The sequence below is a fragment of the Apodemus sylvaticus genome, chromosome 13, assembly GCF_947179515.1.
Source record: "Apodemus sylvaticus chromosome 13, mApoSyl1.1, whole genome shotgun sequence".
Lineage (NCBI taxonomy): Eukaryota > Metazoa > Chordata > Mammalia > Rodentia > Muridae > Apodemus > Apodemus sylvaticus.
In genome coordinates, this window is record NC_067484.1 from 34,014,323 (window position 1) to 34,021,507 (window position 7,185).

Sequence of the window (7,185 nt, forward strand, 5' to 3'; positions counted from 1 at the left end):
TGGTTTGTCCTTCCAAAACTAAAGCTGAAGCTTAATCTCAGTATGAAGGGAGATTTTTCTGACTGTGGTATTCAGAGACAGAGCCTTTGGCTAGGTGAAGACATGAGGCTGGAGGGTGGAGTACCTTGATTGAATCCCAGTGGCTTTATAGGTAGAGAGACACCAGATTCACATGGCTATCCATGGTTCTGACCCTCTCTAGGTGCTGCTGTCCCAGTTCACCCTGAGCACTGGAGAGAAGCAGACACTTTAAGGAGTGGAGCTTTGTGGGATGTCCTTAGAACACTGGCATGGAGTGGTGACCTCAGAGAGGATTGTCATTCCGTCCCCTCCCTCTCATGTTTTATGCTTGTGAACAGGTTTGCTCTGCCACACGATCCCCATGGGTACCATTGGGCATTTCCTAGCACACCTTCATTCATTTCTACTTTCTTGGACTCAGCAATCCTGCTTCCTGGAGGACAGCTCTGTGCCAAGGACCAGCCTTGGCTAGGTCCAGGTTTCTGAGAGAAGGGGTATTTGGGAATATAGAAACAAACGAATTAAAGTCAAATCGTGGGTTCTGCTCGAGATAGCTTTCCAGATTGTTCTCTCTCTGTGTTCTGCTCTGCTCTAGACAGCTCTTTCTTGCTATTCTAAACACTCTTGTTGAGACAACCAGCTTTCTACTCAAGAGAGCTCTCTCTGCTAGTAAAAATTCTCTGGATAGCCCATGCGTTTTCTAACCAAAGTCAGAAAAAATTTTGGATCTTCTACCAAGTCAGAAATCCTGTTAGAAAATATTTTTTAAAGTAGTTCTTGGGTTTTCCAATCAAAATCAGAAAGCCAGAGAAAAATTCTAAAAGAGCTGTGTTCATTATTTCGACAGCCTTCTCTGGATAGCTGCTAGAAAATATTCTAAAAGAGCTGTGACAGTCCTCTAAGTAATTCTTGATCAGAAATCATATTAGAAAAAAAATCTAAAAGAACTGTTTGCTTTCCATGGATTTTCCAACTAAAATCAGAAATCCTGTTAGAAAATATTCTTGGAGAGCTGTTTTTGCTCTTCAGAGATCTCTAGACAGCTCAGCTCTCACTAGAAAAAAAAAATTCTAAAGAATAACTACTATTGCTTTCTGCCTGTGCATCTCATGCAAATGAAAAGCCCAGCTTTTTATTTACATATCAATTCTGTTATTTATTCTATGTTCCCTTTTGATTATTCAATGAATCAGCATCCTGTGACCCCAGTCCCTTAGGAGTCAGCAAGCACATTTTTATTTTCAGTTTAGCATTGTAAAAGAATTCAGAGTTCTACCTACCTTTATAAACTTAGCTGGGTGGGACCTTGTCCTGAGATTACAATTCCAACCACACCTAGACCTAAATTTATTCTATCCCATGCTAACCTTGAACTCAGTAATCTGCCTGCATTTGTATCTGCCTGCCTTTGTATCTTTCTGACAAACTTCTCAAAGTATAGCTGCCTTTGTTCCTTTAGATCTGTAAAGGTCCTTATACAATTCTTACTGCATCCTTGTATTTTTGTGTAGTTGAGAAATTACATAGTCTTAGACTCATATTTTTAGAATTCTTTCCCACAGTCTTAAAGGCTGTCCTGAAGGTCATGGTGTTAACCTTTTTGCTGAGATATGAGCCACATCTTGGCCCCCCCCCCCCCCCCCGATACATGTTATATCTGATTGTCATGGAGTCATTTGTGTTAACAGGGAGGACATTCCTTGGAGGGACTTGAAAATATGTACATTATTATACAAACATGCCTTATGCCCACAGCAACCATTGATATTCCTGGGAGCCCACACCTGCTGGCCCTGTCCCAGGGGCTGGAACCAGGTCATTCTGTCCCTACCAGGGCCATGCTGAACTTGGCAACACTGTAACAATAGAAGGTCATGGTACCAAGAGTAAAGACGCATACCACACTCAACACAAGACAACACTCTGTGCCCTGATCACTGTCATCTGGTGGGGGAAGAAGGACAGACCATGGGTGCTTTGTGGAAGCATCTGCATGTGAGGATGGGACAGTGCTTTTAAAGAGCTCTCCCTAAATCAGCACAGCTCTAGAATTTGCTCATACTTTCATCTCCATCTCTACTACTGTAGGACAGGTCATCTTGCATTTCTTTTCTTTTTTTTTTTTATTCAATATAATTTATTTACATTTCAAATGATTTCCCCTTTTCTAGCCCCCCCCACTCCCCGAAAGTCCCATAAACCCCCTTCTCTTCCCCTGTCCTCCCTCCCACCCCTTCCCACTTCCCCGTTCTGGTTTTGCCGAATACTGTTTCACTGAGTCTTTCCAGAACCAGGGGCCACTCCTCCTTTCTTCTTGTATCTCATTTGATGTGTGGATTATGTTTTGAGTATTCCAGTTTTCTAGGTTAATAACCACTTATTAGTGAGTGCATACCATGATTCACCTTTTGAGCCTGGGTTACCTCACTTAGTATGATGTTCTCTAGCTCCATCCATTTGCCTAAGAATTTCATGAATTCATTGTTTCTAATGGCTGAATAGTACTCCATTGTGTAGATATACCACATTTTTTGCATCCACTCTTCTGTTGAGGGATACCTGGGTTCTTTCCAGCATCTGGCAATTATAAATAGGGCTGCTATGAACATAGTAGAGCATGTATCCTTATTACATGGTGGGGAATCCTCTGGATATATGCCCAGGAGTGGTATAGCAGGATCTTATGGAAGTGAGGTGCCCAGTTTTCGGAGGAACCGCCAGACTGCTTTCCAGAGTGGTTGTACCAATTTGCAACCCCACCAGCAGTGGAGGAGTGTTCCTCTTTCTCCACACCCTCTCCAACACCTGCTGTCTCCTGAATTTTTAATCTTAGCCATTCTGACTGGTGTAAGATGAAATCTTAGGGTTGTTTTGATTTGCATTTCCCTAATGACTAATGAAGTTGAGCATTTTTTAAGATGCTTCTCTGCCATCCGAAGTTCTTCAGGTGAGAATTCTTTGTTTAACTCTGTACCCCATTTTTTAATAGGGTTGTTCAGTTTTCTGGAGTCTAACTTCTTGAGTTCTTTATATATATTGGATATTAGCCCTCTATCTGATGTAGGATTGGTGAAGATCTTTTCCCAATTTGTTGGTTGCCGATCTGTCCTCTTGATGGTGTCCTTTGCTTTACAGAAACTCTGTAACCTTATGAGGTCCCATTTGTCAATTCTTGCTCTTAGAGCATACGCTATTGGTGTTCTGTTCAGAAACTTTCTCCCTGTACCGATGTCCTCAAGGGTCTTCCCCAGTTTCTTTTCTATTAGCTTCAGAGTGTCTGGCTTTATGTGGAGGTCCTTGATCCATTTGGATTTGAGCTTAGTACAAGGAGACAAGGATGGATCAATTCGCATTCTTCTGCATGCTGACCTCCAGTTGAACCAGCACCATTTGTTGAAAAGGCTATCTTTTTTCCATTGGATGTTTTCAGCCTCTTTGTCGAGGATCAAGTGGCCATAGGTGTGTGGGTTCATTTCTGGATCTTCAATCCTGTTCCATTGATCCTCCTGCCTGTCACTGTACCAATACCATGCAGTTTTTAACACTATTGCTCTGTAGTATTGCTTGAGGTCAGGGATACTGATTCCCCCAGATTTTCTTTTGTTGCTGAGAATAGTTTTAGCTCTCCTGGGTTTTTTGTTGTTCCAGATGAATTTGATAATTGCTCTTTCTAACTCTGTGAAGAACTGAGTTGGGATTTTGATGGGTATTGCATTGAATCTGTATATTGCTTTTGGCAAAATGGCCATTTTAACTATATTGATCCTGCCGATCCATGAGCATGGGAGGTTTTCCCATTTTTTGAGGTCTTCTTCCATTTCCTTCTTCAGAGTCTTGAAGTTCTTGTCATACAGATCTTTCACATGTTTGGTAAGAGTCACCCCAAGATACTTTATACTGTTTGTGGCTATTGTGAAGGGGGTCATTTCCCTAATTTCTTTCTCAGTCTGCTTATCCTTTGAGTATGTGATAACCACTCGCCAGCCATCTGCAGTGGCTCTTCTGCCACCTTGTGAGTGCATGTATTTATATTACCTGGCTTGGTCAATAGCCCATGGTGTACTGGGATATAGTAGGCCCTTTTGTGGTTGGGATTTTGGAGAAAGAGGTCATATTGTTTCGGTATGCTCTTGGAAGGATAGTACCATCCCAGTCCTTCCTTCCTCTCTGTGTCCGTTTTAGTTTCTTTCTGTTTCTGTGGGGGGGGGGGGGGGGGGCGGGGAATGACAAAAAGCAGCTTAGAGGAGAGAGGATTCATTTGGATTAAGCATTCATGTCACAGTCAATCATTGAGGGAAGTCAGGGCAGGGAGTCAAGCAGGAGCTTAAAAGGCGACCCTGAGAAACACGGCGATCTGGACGGCCCCTGGCTCACGCTCAGCTAGTTTTCTATGCTTGTCTAGCAGCTCAGGACCACTTGGCCAAAGGAATGATGCCACCCACAGTGGACTCAGCATTTCTATATCAATTAATAATCAAGCCAGTTCTTCCATGGAGATGTCTATGGACCAACTGAGTCATTTTCCAGGGGATTCTAGGCTGCATCGCGTTGACAGTTAATGTTAGCTAGGAAGCTTTCTTGTGGCTATATAAAATGAGCAGCTTTCTCTTCTATATGATCTCACCATGGGACTGAAGGTAATGGGACAAAGTAAGCACTGATTGAAACCTCTGAGGCCTTGAGGCAGCACAAACCCTTCTCCTTATATGTTGATTACCTCATGTGTTTTACTGTAGTAACAGAAACTTGTAATTGTATAAATTAATTACACAATACTCCAGCTTTTAATTCTCTGTTTTCTTTCCATTGCAAGAATATAGTCCAACAAAGACTTTAATAACTGCCAAGTTTCTTGTCTTTGGTGATCATTTTCATCTTTCTTTACCTTCTGGGACATTCTTTTATATTTTTTTAGTGTATCCTCATGTGTATTTGATCATATATATATATATATATATATAATTTCAGTAGTGATAAGGGTAACAAAAAGAAATGTAGTGTACACTTCATCTTCCCTTGCTCAGTGGCTAACCTCTTCTTGTAGGAGAAGAACTATGTAGTCAAGGGAGAGCAGAAGTGTCTAAAAGCATGGGAGTTGTTCCATGTCCTTGAAACATCAAACCATAAACCTTTCCAGGTCAGTAACCGTCTACCTTCAGATCTTACTGTATTCCTTTCTTTCTTTTAAGTCCAATACACACTCAGGTGATACCCCAGAATTCCATGTCTGTTGTGGAATGTTCCATAGCAGACAGGATGCTACTGAGGTGCGAATTCAAATGGACCAGGTTGCGTGCTTGGTGGAGAATGGCGCTATCCCTTCTGTTCATCAGCCGTGTTGTTTATTTACCTATAAAATGTCAGCGAGCAATTAAATACAGTTATTATTGGAAGATTGGGGGTTTTCCGAGTCCTTCTCAAAGAGGACTCAGTCCTCTGGGAGTCATTGGAAATTCTCCCATCTCAAGTTATCCAGTTGTAAAAGCAGCACGCCTTTGCTTGTGTGATGTGATGCTTAATCTCGACTTCCATTCACAGTGACAGTTTGACCTGTGACATGCAAAAGGGTATTTCCCATAGACTCTGTAGAGTGTGTAAACTAAAGAGCAAATTTCTCTTGAGAATCAGTGAGTTGATGGCTAGAAAGGCAGGGTCTCCCTGAATCGGGATGTGGTACTTCGTGTGAAAGTTTTAAAGATGATCTGAGAGGTCAAGAAACTTCACCCAGTGTTGACCAAATGAGGCAACTTCATTTTATTTCAATTTCTTCTTTCTTTTTAAAATAACAGTGGTATGTGTGTGTGCGTGTGGGGGGTATGTACATCATGAGTACAGGAGCCCACAGAGGCCAGAAATGTCAGCTGTCCTTTGAGCAGTACTAACAGGCAGTTTTGAGACACCCAACATGGTTGCTGAGAACCAAACCTGGGTCCTCTAAAAAACATTCCATGTTCTTTTAAAATTTTTATTTATATTTTCTTTGGATAATTGCTGAGCTACCTGCCGAGCTCCCAGCATTTCATACTTTTTAGCTGAAGGTATGTATTCTCAGCTGTCGTTGTTTTTAAAACTGTATATTCCTTGCAAAACATTTCAAAGGGATGTTTGCAATTTACCAGAGACCAATTTGACTAGATTCTTAAAGCTAAAAGCAAGTAGAAACTCCTTAAATATGGTTAAACAAATGGAGACAAGTTTACCTTTCTATTGGTAAGTTTAGGTTCCCATGGAAATGAGAAGTAGGAGCTGATTCTCTGGGTATTTCCAGAATGGTAAGAACTTTATCTCTTGGCTTACAATTTCCTCTAGATGTGCATGAGCCTCAAAGAGAAGTTCCACAGAGACAAATAAATGAACATACGACGACACTTAAGAATGTCAATTTCTTTTCTTAAGACTTAATTTTTATGTTTAATAGCATGTCCATTTTTGCCTTACTCGTTTACTGTGTGTGCATGCATGCACACATGCAGGTGCAAGTACGCCGCGATGATGGCTGGGAAGTCAGAAGACAACTTGCGGGAGTCAATTTTTTCCACCATGTGGGTCCTGGGCCTCAAATTCAGGTCAGCAGGCTTAGTGGCAAGCACCTTTACTTTTCTGAGTCCTCTCACCAGCCTCTTAATTTTTATATCCTGTGCATGTGTGTGTGCTTGAGAGCCACGTGTACCCCATACGTACAGGTGCCCATGGTAGCCAGAGGAAGCACCACAGTCTCTGGAACTGAAGTCACAGTAGATGTGAACCCTCTGGTACAGGTGCTGAGAACCAAACCCAGGTCCTCTGTCAGAGCCCGGAGTGTTTTCAACCTTGGAACTGTCTCCTCTGCCCTAGGAAAGTAAATTTCTAAATGTAAATGTTTCCCCCCTTGTTTTTTTGAATTCTCCTTTTCTAGAAAGAAACATTTAAATTGTAAGCTAAAATATAAGATGCAAGAAACAGAAATATGTCAACTACAATACTTTCAAACATAGCTGAATAGTAGAGGCAGAGCAAGTTTGCAAAACTAAAAAAAAAAAAAAAAAAAAAAAAAAAAAAAAAAAAAAAAAACCCTGAAGATTCTTCTCAGAGCCCAGCAATAGTGCGCACTGGCTAGTTTTCTGATTATAAGAAAAGTTTGTACTGGCGTGGACATTCACCATAAATCAAACCAGGTCTTTCGTA

At 41.4% G+C, this 7,185-nt stretch overlaps 1 non-coding gene across 1 annotated transcript; it reads right to left on the reverse strand.

Annotated features, from left to right (window-relative positions):
- Positions 1–798: 798 nt before the first annotated feature.
- Positions 799–859, reverse strand: LOC127664319 (U7 small nuclear RNA). The gene has a single exon (XR_007973165.1). It is a non-coding gene; the product is annotated as a U7 small nuclear RNA (small nuclear RNA).
- Positions 860–7,185: the final 6,326 nt, after the last annotated feature.